The sequence below is a fragment of the Phaseolus vulgaris genome, chromosome 1 (genome assembly GCF_051622355.1).
Source record: "Phaseolus vulgaris cultivar YP4 chromosome 1, ASM5162235v1, whole genome shotgun sequence".
In the NCBI taxonomy this organism is placed as follows: Eukaryota; Viridiplantae; Streptophyta; class Magnoliopsida; order Fabales; family Fabaceae; genus Phaseolus; species Phaseolus vulgaris.
In genome coordinates this window covers 9,945,699-9,959,211 of record NC_143498.1, presented here as the reverse complement: position 1 = coordinate 9,959,211, position 13,513 = coordinate 9,945,699, and positions in this window count along the sequence as shown.

The window sequence follows — 13,513 nt, the reverse complement described above, 5'->3', positions numbered from 1 at the left end:
AGATTTGATTTGTTTACCTTTCACACAAGCATCACAAAGCCTGTTGTCCTGAAATTTAATGTTAGGCAAACCAGAAACTAAATCCTTAGATTTCAATTTATTCAAGTGATTTATGTGTATGTGAGCTAACCTCATGTGCCACAACCAAGACTCATCACTTCTGGACAGCAAGCACTCATTTGAAGAGTTAGTTTCCATGATATTCAACAGATAAATGTTATTCACTCTCTTACCAGTAAACAATACCTTACTAGATGAATTACTTGAGATTGTGCAGTCATTTGACTCAAAATTCACTTTGTATCCTTTGTCACAAAGCTGACTTATGCTGAGAAGACTATGCTTGAGTCCTTCTACATACAGCACGTTCTCAATGGTTGTTGAGTTCCCTGTTCCAACAGTTCCTCTGCCCAAAATCCTCCCTCGGTTATTATCACCATAGGTTACATGTCCTTCTGCTTTGAGCTTCAAACTGGTAAACTTTGTAAGATCTCCAGTCATATGCTTGGAACAGCCACTGTCCAAGTACCACTGATTTTTCTTGCTGCCAATTGATTCAGAGCTTGACTCCTCATCCTTCATCATGAAACACAAATTGTTCTCCTCATCTTCTGTTGAAGAGCTGCTGGTTGAGGATACTTCATTTTCCTCCCATGAGATGTAGGCTCTTCTTCCCTTGTTCCTTTCAAATTTCTTGCTGGCAGATTTGTCCCTTGTTTGATTGTCTGGACAATCTGTTTTGATATGCCCTGTTTTGCCACATCCAAAGCAAGTATATTTAGAGGAATTTGAATCATTGGGTTTAGGATACCTTCTTTTCTGCTGGTTCCTATTTTTGCTTTTCTTCCTCAGGAATTTGCTAAATCTTTTTGTAAGAAGGCTAATTGTATCATCATCTTCAGCATCTTCCTTTTCTTCCTTGATCTCATCCCATTCAGTTGCTTTCAGTGCAAGACCTTTGGGTTTTCTCTCTGTTGTTTCCTGCTCTTTAAGTCTTTTAAGCTCTAGCTCATGCTCCATCAGCTTTCCAAACAGTGCAGCAGTTCCCAATTTTGACAGATCACGGCTTTCAGAGATAGCTGTCACCTTTGGTTGCCAGCTTCTGTCGAGGCACTTCAATATCTTTATGTTGAGCTCCTCTCTGTCAAATTCTTTTCCCAAGCCAGTGAGGTGATTCACAATATGGGTGAATCTTTTCTGCACATCAGCAATGCTCTCTTCGGGTTACATTCTGAACAGCTCATATTCTTGGATGAGTGCATGTTTCCTTGACCTTTTCACATCTTCAGTCCCCTCATGAGTCACTTCTAAGACTTCCCACATCTCCTTAGCTGACTTACATTAAGATATCTTGAAGAACTCGTCCATTGTCAATGCAAAGGTTATGATGTTCTTGGCCACAAGATCATGTTGAGCCTTCCTCCTTTCGGTCTCATTCCATTATGATCTTGGCTTTTCCACTTGTTCATCCTTGACAACCTGCATTGGCACATAAGGTCCATTGACCACAGCTTCCCAAATTAATGCATCAATGGATTCCATGAAAATTCTCATTCTAACTTTCCAAAATGCATAATTCAATCCATTGAACATAGGTGGTCTATTAACAGCAGAACCCTCAGCAAAAAGCACATTAAACTCAGACATTTTTACAAACAAACTTAATTAAAATACAAGTCCTAGCTCTTGATACCAATTGTTGGGTTTAATAGTGCCAAAGTTCAAGAGGGGGGGTGAATTGACCTTTTAAAACTTTCTCACAGAAACAGTGTTTAACCCAGTTTTACAGAAAATAAATCGATTTATGTGAAAATGAACAGATTTATTTCAGCACTGTTTTTTGTTTGAAACGCTTTTAATACAGCAAGGTTAATCACAAGACTATGCAGATAGATTTTCCAGATGCACACACACAGATATCAGAATGAAAAACAGTGAAACACAAAACAGCAAACTTCAATTTCAAGCAAATGATTAAGGTTCAATTGATAGCATGCTAATAAATTGAGTGACCTTTGCAAACAACCTGTTCCAGTGGCTTTTAACAGACTATGAGTGTTCTTCTTGATGTCAAGCAATTTTCCAGAAATTAAGAACAATGAATCACAGAACAGCAAGCTTCAACTTTCAGCAATTGTTTAAGGTTCAATTAATAGCTTTGACAGTTTCTTGAGCAGCCTATCACAGTCACTGTGTTCCAATGGCTTTTAGCAGATTATATATGTTCTTATCATATTCAAACAACTTTTTCAAAAATCAAGAACAGTATGCACAGTGCCCGGAAAGAACAGATTTATTTTCAATTGAACAGATTTATTTCTTTGTTGTTTTATCAATTATGCAGAAACGAAATTGCAGAGAGTGAGAGAGAATGAACACAAGCAGTTATACTGGTTCACTCAACCTGAGCTACATCCAGTCTTCACCAACAACAGGTGGAAATCACTAAAACACAGTACAACCAAGTACAATTCCCACTGTTCTTGAAACCTACAAGAACTTAGGTACTCTTGCTGAAAAAACCTATTTCAGCTCACACACACACACACTCTCCAAGAACACCTATCAAGAAGAGTGTTCAACCAAACTATTACAAGAAATGAGAAGTGAAACGATTACACCTGATTGAGGATACTAAGATCTGCCTTAAACCAGTAGGCAAGATTGCTAGAACAGTAGTTGCACCTCACACCAAGCTTTTTGGAACCAAACCAAGAACAAGCACTTTGTGATTTTTGAAATCTTTGAAGAACAAATGCTAATCCTTTGTAAACACTTAACTCTCTGCTGTCAAAACTTGTTTGTGCAAATGTATGAATTGTTGAATTGATTTTTAACTCAGAAAACAAGTTTGCATTTTATAGAGAACCAACTTATAACAGATATTTGAAAAACAGTTAAAGCTGTTATAAAATGAACAGATTGAAAATAAAATGAACAGATTTATTTTCAAAAAACAGTTAGAGAATCTGTTAAGTGAGGAGACTTAGTCAACCACTCTGGTGCAGAGATAAAACTGAAAACGTTTAAGCTTGTCATGGCACCAGAGACAAAAAAGAATCTATTCATTTACAGATGAACAGATTTATTTTCAAAACGAAAACAGAGAAAGTTTAACTATTTAAAACTCAGTCGTTTTGAAAGGTAGAAGACTTAGCCAAAATACCTGATGCACAAAATCTAATTTTCACAAGACATAGCCAAGGCATCAGTGTAAAAATGAATCTGTTTATTTAGAAAAGAACAGATTTATTTTTCTGCAGTAAACGTGTTTTTTTCAAAACATGTGAAAAACAGTTTAAGAAAACTTATGCTTGTTCTTATCACATGACCAGTGGTTATGAGGTGAGTTACTCAGCAAAAAGCCCACTCTTAGACAACCTCTAAGCACTATCTAAGACACACTTAAAGCAAAGCAAAAACAAATGAAATGTACATATAAGTCTTCATCAAACACTACATATAAGCCTTCATCAAACACAATCTTGAAGGGGCAGCAGCCATCTTCAACAATCCTCACATAGCAAAAAAATGACTAGGAACAACCAATGATAAGTAGATCGAGGAGTTACTTAAGGTGTTATAGGAATACAAATGTACGCTGCAATCGGCCACTCACGAGACGTCCTATAGCCTCGCATACGAGACCAACACGATGATCCCAGTCAAAATTGGTGAAGCCTCCATCAGGAGAACGCTCTTCGACTTAAACTTGTAGAATGAAAGCCTAGTTGCCAACCTAGATTTGCTCGGCGAATTGTGGGACAAGGCCCAGATAAGGGACGAAGCTTGCAAAGTAAGAGCATCAAGAAGATACAACACTAAGGTTAAGCCGAGATCCTTTCACAAGGGAGACTTTGTATGAAGAATGCACAGTGGGGCAAGAAAGAATCAAGGTAAGTTCTCATCCAACTAGGAGGTACAGTTCCACGTAATAGACGAAGGAAAGAATGACGTATACCGGCTCGAACACCTCTCGGGAAAACCGATCCCTAGGACATGGAACATCACCCTCTTAAAATTTTATTCCAGCTAACAATAGCATGTAAATACTCACTAGTGTATTCTTTCCTACCTTAGTCCTTTTTTCCCTAAGGAAGGTTTAACGAGGTAGCCATTCAAACACATTTTTAGAAAATTTTATTCGAAAAGTTACTGGTTAGTCCAAACATAGCGCAAATCAATGTGCTAGCATCAACCAAGATGCACCAAGCTAAGTATCAGTAGAGATACTCTTGGCTAAAAGCACAAACCGATGTGCTAGCATCAACCGAGATGCATCTGCCTAGTATCAACTAAGATACCTAAGGCTGAAAGCACAAACCGATGTGTTAGCATCAACTGAAGATGCATGTTAAGCATCAATCGAGATACCTTCAGCTTAAAGCATAAGTTGATGTGCTCACATCAAATCGAGATGCATTAAACTAAGGCATCAATCGCGATGCACAAATGTCTCAACTAAGAGACCTTTGCCTAAAAGCAATAATTAACATGACCGAGTTAGTATCAGTTTTATCTTAAATACAATAATTACAAAAATTTCATCCTCTTGACCATGATAGACGTTGTCAATAGCATAGCACCTACCGGCCGAGCTTATGCCGATATTTTTCTTGGAGTTCTGTAGCGAAATGCTGGCAACGAAAACATTCACCGATGACATCCACCAAAATCGCAAGAAATACTTAGACTCCTTCTTGTCAACCTAGGAGTACCTGGACCTCAAGGGTAACTTGCTTTCAGCACGTTCAGTAGCAAAATCCAACGCCCTATTTGGAGCATCCGCGCAACATGACCTAGTTGCAAAGACCTCACTACCCACGTCCACCGAGGAATGATCGAAGTTTGCCAAGGAGTGCCCACCCGAAGAAGAAGAGGATTGAGAGAAGACATGACTAACCTAAAGGAAAAGGGAATTCTCGACACCTAGCCACCATTCGAGATGCAGAGAAAAAAAGTGGTCCCCCACTTCAAATGCGTTCTTCATTATAGGCTAAGAGTCGCGAGAAATTCAACCGTCACGCGTGTCATAATCGTTAGATCTTTTCATATCTAATAGTTATGAAATGGAAACACTTGGATCCAACGTGAGATTAAAATCTAAAATCTAAAGATTAACCTGAAAACCTACCTTAATCTTAAACTAATGTCAGAGGCCCCTCACGACCCTATAAGGAGACACACCAAGGGAAATGTACGTATTAAACAGTATTTATTACAGTCAACTACCACAAACCGAGCACTAACTTATGCATCATAATACTTTTTGTAGGTTTACCACCTACACCAATTGAAGACCAAAGACCGCACGACATTCTCAATTGAAATCAATAAGAGTTCAGAGAACTTAAGGAAGAACCAAGATTTTTCCGGCATTGTAAGTACACTAAGTTATATATAAATACAAATATGTTTGTAGATCTAAAATTTATAAAACATGAAATTTTGCTAACATATTTATTGTAGAATTAAAAAATCACACCTGCATATCAATATTTATAATTAAAATTTAGCAAATAAATGGATCATTTAAAAAAACTTATTTATTGTTTAACTTTAATCTTTTAAATTTGTTAATGTATAATAATTTTTTCATCATTTGTTGAACTAAGTGTTTATATGATTTGGGTAATTAAAATTTATTTTAATTTAGGGTAATTATATGATTTGGGTAATTATATAAAATGTTTACAATAATCTATATAAAAAATTGTTTTTTTTCTCTTGTAATGACTCTAATTTGTCAAATTATTAGTTGTATTCTTGTTACAAACATAATTGGGTTTTCTGATTGTTTCATCACGTATCCGTTTTTAATTTTTAATAATCCATTTTGGATCACTTCAACTTTAATAACACTCACTCGAGGGAACTTGATTGCAAATTTTGTGATTGCTTCATCACTTCTCCTTTTGCATTCTCTATACCGTATTATGATTATTTCGAGCAATAAGATTTTTTTTTTCTCTCTTTAGAATGTTTGTGAGCCTTGCACTAGGAGATATGATATGAATTTTATTACATTGTCTTGTCTTTTGTAGAGATGTGTGTATTTTTTACGACAAATATAGAGAATGCTAACATAATTTTTTTTAAATATCTTAAATACTCTCGAGCCAATCCCACTGTTAATACACAAAAATCACTGAAATTTTTCGAGAAGAAAACAACCAAAGAGATAAGAGAAAAGGGTAGCTTCTACCAGGAATCAAACTCGTTTAAATATAATGCTTTACTTACTCGTTACTCATTATTCAGCAGAATTTTCTTTGTTTTTTAAGTATTGGATTATGTTTGGATATATGTTGATGCAGTGTTAAACGGGAAAGTTACACTTTCTAATGCATAGATTAGAAGTAATGCGAATGTTTAATGGAGTTGAGAGTTATTTTTCTAATCAATAAAATTCAAATCAAAACATATACTTATTCCGTTGGAGGAGACATTAATTGAGTTCTTTTTTTTAATTTTACATTATTTAGTATTAGATATGTGTAAACTCCTTCTTATACACACTTACATATCTCATTCTTGTCCTTTTCTCTTACTCTAATTTTTCTTCAATGTTGTCTTCATATTTAATCTCTTTTAAAATCCGATCACATCTCATAATAGTTAAGGAATCACCAAACATTTTTTGTTCGATCAAATTTTCAAATAAAGTAAGTTCTTGTTTTGTTATCTTTTTTTTTATATTTTGGTCAGGTCAATTGAGAAAATGTACTTGCACTACAGGAAAATCATGAAATAGAAATCAATTTTAGAAGCCAAAAATAATTAGTTGCTATAGTGACTAAATTAGAAACCATTTTAGAGACTAATTTTTTTTTAGTTTCTAAGTTAGTTTCTATTATTGTTAATAGTTTCTAAATTGGTATCTAATTAGCTACAAAGGTTTTAACTACCAATTATTTAGATTCTAAATTTGGTAGCAAAAACCTTGGTAGCTAATTAGATACCAATTTAGAAACCATTTAACAATAATACAAACTAATTTAGAAACCAAAAGTTTTTTAGTTTCTAAAATGGTCTCTAATTTAGTTACTATAGCAACTAATTATTTTTTGTCTCTAAAATGGATTTATATTTCATGATTTTCTTATAGTATTGACTCTTTTATTTTATTTACATCCTATCCTACAAGACCCAATACATGGTCTATGAAAATGGATCCGAATACAAGTCTAAAATAAAAACATACACTACTCTATACAATTTTTACAAGACTAGAAAAATTGGAAAAATAGTCAAAAAGTAATTCTCAATAAGAGTAGAGCCTTTTAAGCTCCTTCCTCTTCTTTCGACCTTTTAGTCATGGTCCTTGTTAAGGGCAGGGAAAGTTGAACAAAAGACATGCAAAATGAGTATAATGCCTTGAACAATTCCCTTATGTTATCAAACAGAAGAAAATAATGAGTAATATGGTACTTGATGCTTTATCTAGGCGTCATACTTTGATTAACACCTTGGGCTCACAAATTTTAGGATGTGATAACATATAGGAATTGTATGAACAAGATGGGCATTTTGCATCCATATTTGCATCATGCCCCAATAAGCCTTTGGATGGGTTCTACATTTTCGAGGGGTATCTTTTTAATAAAGGAAAACTTTGTATACCCCAATGATCCATCAAAAAGCTTCTTGTGAAAGAAATTGATGAAGGTGTCTCATGGGCCATCATGGAGTTGATAAAACTCTAGCTATTTTGAAAAGTAAATTTTATTAGCCTCACATGAGAGTAGATGTTCAAAAGAATTGTTCTAAATGCAAAATTTGCTTGCAAGCTAAGTCTAAAGTTATGCCTCATGGACTTTATACTCCCGTTCCTATAGCTAGAGCCCATTGGGAAAACATTAGCATGAATTTTGTTTTAAGACTTTTAATGACTCAAAGGGGCTATGATTCTATATTTGTGGTGGTAGATCGTTTTAGTAAGATGAATCACTTTATTCCCTACCACAAAATAGATTATGCTAGCTACATTGCATTCTATTATTAAAAAAGTTGTCAAACTACATGGTCTATCCAAAACTATTGGGTTTGATAGGGAGTGAACTACACTCATGTTTTCTACCACATGTCATCCTTGAACTGATGGACAGACTGAGGTAGTAAAAAAATTTGTATCCATATTGTTAAGGGTACTTTTAAAAGGCAACAAGAAGTCCTAGGATGAATATCTTCCTCAAGTAGAATTCGCTTATAACATAGTAGCCAACATGACTACTATCTTTCTCTTTTTGAGGTTGTTTATGGATTTAATCATCTCACACCTCTTAATTTATTACCACTTCCAGAAACTTCTTCTTTGATTCATAAAGAAGGAATTTCTAAAGCGAAGTTTATCAAGAAGTTTCATGAGAAGGTTAAAGCCCAAATTGAAAAACAAACTTAAAAATATGTTGATCACAACAACAAAGGGAGAAAGAAAAGGATATTTGAGGAAGGGGACTGGGTTTGGCTACATTTAAGAAAAGAAAGATTTCCAAACCAATGAAAGTCAAAACTTAGTCCCAAAGGAGATGGTCCATTCTAGGTCCTTCAGCACATAAATTATAAATGATAATGATATGGAGTTAACACCACTTTTAATGTTTGTGATTTGATTCCCGTTGCAAATGGTGATTACTATATTGAAGAATCTGATATGAGGACATATCCTTTTCAAGAGGGAAGGTCTGATGGAGGACCATCTGGAAGGATACATATTGAACCCTTAACAAGGGTCATGGCTAGAAGGTTGGAAGAAGAGAAAGGAGCTCAAAAGACTCTACTCTTATGGAGAATTATTTTTTTGTTATTCTTCCAATTTTTCTAGTCTTGTAAAAATTGTATATAGTAGTGTATGTTCTTATTTTGGGCTTGTATTTGGGCCCATTTTCATGGGTCATGTATTGGACCTAGTAGGATATGATGTAAATAAAATAGAAGAGTCTAGGTAAGGTTACAATTGGGCCTTCTTAAGCCCAATTGCAACCTAGATCGGTTAACATCTTTGCAGACTAAATGAGTGACATGGAGCGTCACTTTCTAGCTCATGAGGGACGTGTGAAGCCAATCGGACCAAGCATGGAAGATGTGAGCATCCACATGGCAACACCTCAATAGAGAATTTCCCCATCCAATGCCAAATTGTCACTTGTCAAGCTAGGAATGGAGAGGAATTGCACCAATTGTAGAGTGTCATTTGTCAATCTATGAGTGGAAGAAAATTTCTAAAATTTGGCACCAATTAGCACTATAAATAGAGGTGTTAATCACCTTGTAATTCAGCTTGGATTTGATAAATAAATGCTGCCAAATTTTTAGCATTTTGTCTTCTTGCTTACTTCATTGTTAGCACTTGTGAATGTCTAGCTTAAAAAGTCTTTAGAAGTTTGTCTCACCTCTTCTAAACCTTTACTTTCACCACCAAACTCACCTTAGTCATATTTGAAATTCATCCATGGAACTCACATTTTACCTCCATCAAACTACATAACTCAAGGAAATACGAAGACTTATGAAGATGCAAGCAAGGATTCCATCAACATACCAATACCTTAAGATTTTGGGTTGGAAGTGATGTCTTGACTTTCTTATATGAAATGTTCATGGTTCATTGGTGTCGAATCACCCTGGTGTTTTCCAACAGAAAAAACCTAACAAACTAGTGCGATGAACATAGATCAAACACATGAGTGGTTGAATAATGTATTGTTAAGATTTCTTGTATCAGAAGTCTTCCTAATAAAGGGTTTCAGGTAAGGGTATCCCATTGTGATAAAAAAAATAGTAGTACAAGTGTTCCTTGTGCGAAAGTGTATCAGTGTGGAAGAAACTCGCACTTGAAGGGGTGGTTGTTAGGATTTCAAGTGTTAGTTTGTCTCACATTAAGTAGGAATGTGCCTGAAGAGAAATATATGAGAAAGAAAATTCGTATACCAAATTCCTTAAAGTTTTGGGTTGGAAGTGGCGACTTGACTTTCTTATACGAAATGCTTATGACTCATTGGTGTAGAATCACCCTAACATTTTCTCATAAAAAAAAAAGCATAACAAGAAGAAAAAAATAGAAAATAAAAATGAACTTTTCCAAAAGATAAAACTAACTTATATAGATCAGTAGAATTCTTTTCATATAATTTTTAAAACTTTATTTTTGATTTTTTATAAACTAATTTAAATTAACAGAGAAACTATTTTTTTTTTCAAAAACAATGTTTATGAAAAAATATGTTCAAACAAAGTGTATGGAACTAAAAGGAAAATAATACTTTTGAAAGCTAATAATAAGTACATTTTTTTTATATTTATTAAAACAAGTTTTTTTTATTTTACAAAATTCCAGCTAATATCCTAAACATTCAGTTTCTTTTATTAACAAAAAGTTTTTCAAATGGGAAATGTTTTGCCAAACAAAGTGTTTGTGCCCTTTATTTTAGTATCAAGTGTTCTTTAAAATCTTTGAAGGAAGAGGTAGATACAAAAAAGAAACAAAACAAAGTGGAGCTTCATTTTTCTTGTTTTTGGGCCTAGGAAGAAAGTAGTGTGGCAACTTCTCCTGCACCATGTCAATTTCAAAAATGCGCTTCAAAAATAACGAAAATAAAACAGTGTAAATAAAATTACTTCCAGATCCTTTTATCCGAAATATTTCGGAATTAGATATCCGGTACACATTTTTGAATTCCAAAAATATTTATCTGGAATGCATTTTTAATTTTATGTTCTGAATTTTTTTGTCTAGAATATATTTTTTTATTTTTGAATTATTTTTACTATTTCAGATTTTTAAATCCAGAATAAAGTTAATTTTGAAAATTTTTAAAAATGATAGGTGCAGGTTAGAATTGATATGGTGTAGGAAGAAATTGTCAAGTAGTATTTGGATGTCATTCCTCCATCACATTTGTAACCTCGTTGTTTCTTCTGGCAATTACTTCCTACACCTAACAAATTTGAACATATGCTCTTTCACTAACGTGAAAAAATTAAAATGCTCTCTGTAGTTTTTAAATAAGAGTGGTGCAGGTCAAAATGTATTTTAGATTTGAATACATTTATGGATTTAGGTTTCTATAACACTTTTTCAGATTCCAAAATCTATTTTTTCAGAATACGTTTTCAGATTTTGTTATTTGAATTTTTTTTTTATTCTAGAATTTCTTTTCAAGAATGAGATTTTGGTTTTCCAATTCTATTCTGAAATTTCATTTCAAGACCACAAAAATGTATTCTGAATTTTCTTTTCAAAAATGCATTTTTTTAATTCTAAAATTTCAATTTTAGAATAAAGGCCAATTTTAAAATTTCAAAAGTTGATTGGGTGCAATTGTTTGCCCTTGCAAGAATTATAATTCAAATAACTGTTTTAAATTACACAATGTGTTTCTAAATCTGAAATACATTTTTAGATTCCATAATTTAAAAATGAATTTCAGATGTGATGCAAAATTGATTTCTAAATTTCTAAATTTCAATATATATTTATGAATTTTTAGATTAAATTCTCTGAAAATATATTTTAGAATACATTCTCATATTTCTAATACATTCTCATATTTCTAAATTATGTAATCTTTAATATATTTTTAGAATATATAAATGTATAAATTGTATAATCCATAATACACTTATGGATTATTGAATCCAAAATATATTTTTGAAATCGTATTACACAATTAAGAATAGATGTCTAAATTACACAATTTTAAATATTTTCAACTTATGAATAATTGAACTTTTTGTAAACCTATGGAGGTGTAGAGAGAAAGTATGGATGTGGAAAAATAAATATTCCCACAAAGCAACCTAGGCTTTTGGGCCTGCACTGCAGTTATCTTCGGGCCTTGGGCTCTCAGTGGTCTTTAAAAAAGCGAGTTATATCCAGTTAACTTATGTAAATCTTCTGTTTATATTTTTTTTTCTTTAAATCTTTTGTTTAGTTATGTGGGAATATTACATCTTAAATTTTTATTTAAACTTAAAAACATATTTTTTGTATAAGTGATCTCAATATCTTTAATCTATGTGATTAAAAATACAATTATTATAAAAGATAAAAATTATGCAAAGTAATAAAATTCAATGCAACAATAAAAAAAATTAACTTTATTTTTAAAAGAACTTTATTAGTAAAATATGTACATCTTTTATGGGGTTTATGGATTTAAATCCAAATAATTTGTAGAGAATTAAAAGATAGCCAAAAAATTACATAAATTATTCTTAAGATTTGATAATAACTATTAATATTATCAAAGTTAAAATCCAAATAAAAATTGAGTGACTATCAAATAAAAAAATCAAAGCTTAAAGTTAAATGTCTTAAAAAATGTTATAAATACTTAATGACAATAAACGTGCTAATTTAAGGAAGCAATTGTAAAAGAATTATAAATAACCTGAAGAATTTGTACAAACTGAAAAGAGACACAACAAAATGTACTACATTAATAGTTATATTTATAATATTAAAGAATGAATGTTTATATATTTATAAACTTTTGTTCACCTAATATTAAATTGTGCAAAAAGATATTCTCTATACTCTTGGATTTTCAAATATACTGATAACATATCCTCTCATGTTTTTTTCTTTTTCAAATTACACTTATATATACTTTTTTGTTTAAAAATGTTTAGTTTTTGTAATATGACTCTATTTAATTTTAATTTCTCCAAATATATTTTTAAATTTTAAATCTTGACATTTTCTATTATTATTATTTTAGCTCTTATTTAGTAGTAAAAAAATATTAATTAGTATAATTAATATAACAATATATATTTTAAATTAAGATGGTTAGATTGTTTTAGACATGTAATTTAATTAAGTATTTTTTTTTATTTGATATATATAAGGTAATTTATAAATATATTTTTTAATTTTTTCATTCAATAATTTTATTTAAATATTTTATTTTATTAAATATAATTATATTTTACGTCGACCTTAATGATTAATTTGTTATATATCAACTTTAATATTATAATATTAAATCATTATAAAATAAATTTTGAATATATTATGATTATCAAATATAATATAATAAAATTATATCATAATTATTTTCTTTATACTTTTACGTAATTTAAGAGTAATATAACCTGAAAATATTGATTTGTCATCTCTGTAAACTTTGTATTACTTTTAAATGTTTGACATTTTGTTACTTTTTTTTTTGTAATCTCGTTATTAATTATTATAAGTTTATTATCCAATATTAAAAAAATATTAACTTAAAAAGTTGTATAATTTATACATGAATTATTCAAATTAAATAATATATTTAATATTTTTCCCAAATAAAATAATCACGTATAATTTTATCAAAATCAATATGAAGAAAATAAATTCTAAGTGCCTAAATAATTTATGAGTAAATTATTGAATAAAGAATAAAAATATAAGTAATTAAATTATGTATCTTAAAATGTAATTATCGTAATTAATAATGTTATTTCTTACTTTAATTACATTAATTAATATTTTTTTATTTTTAAAAAACTCTCTCCCTCCAGT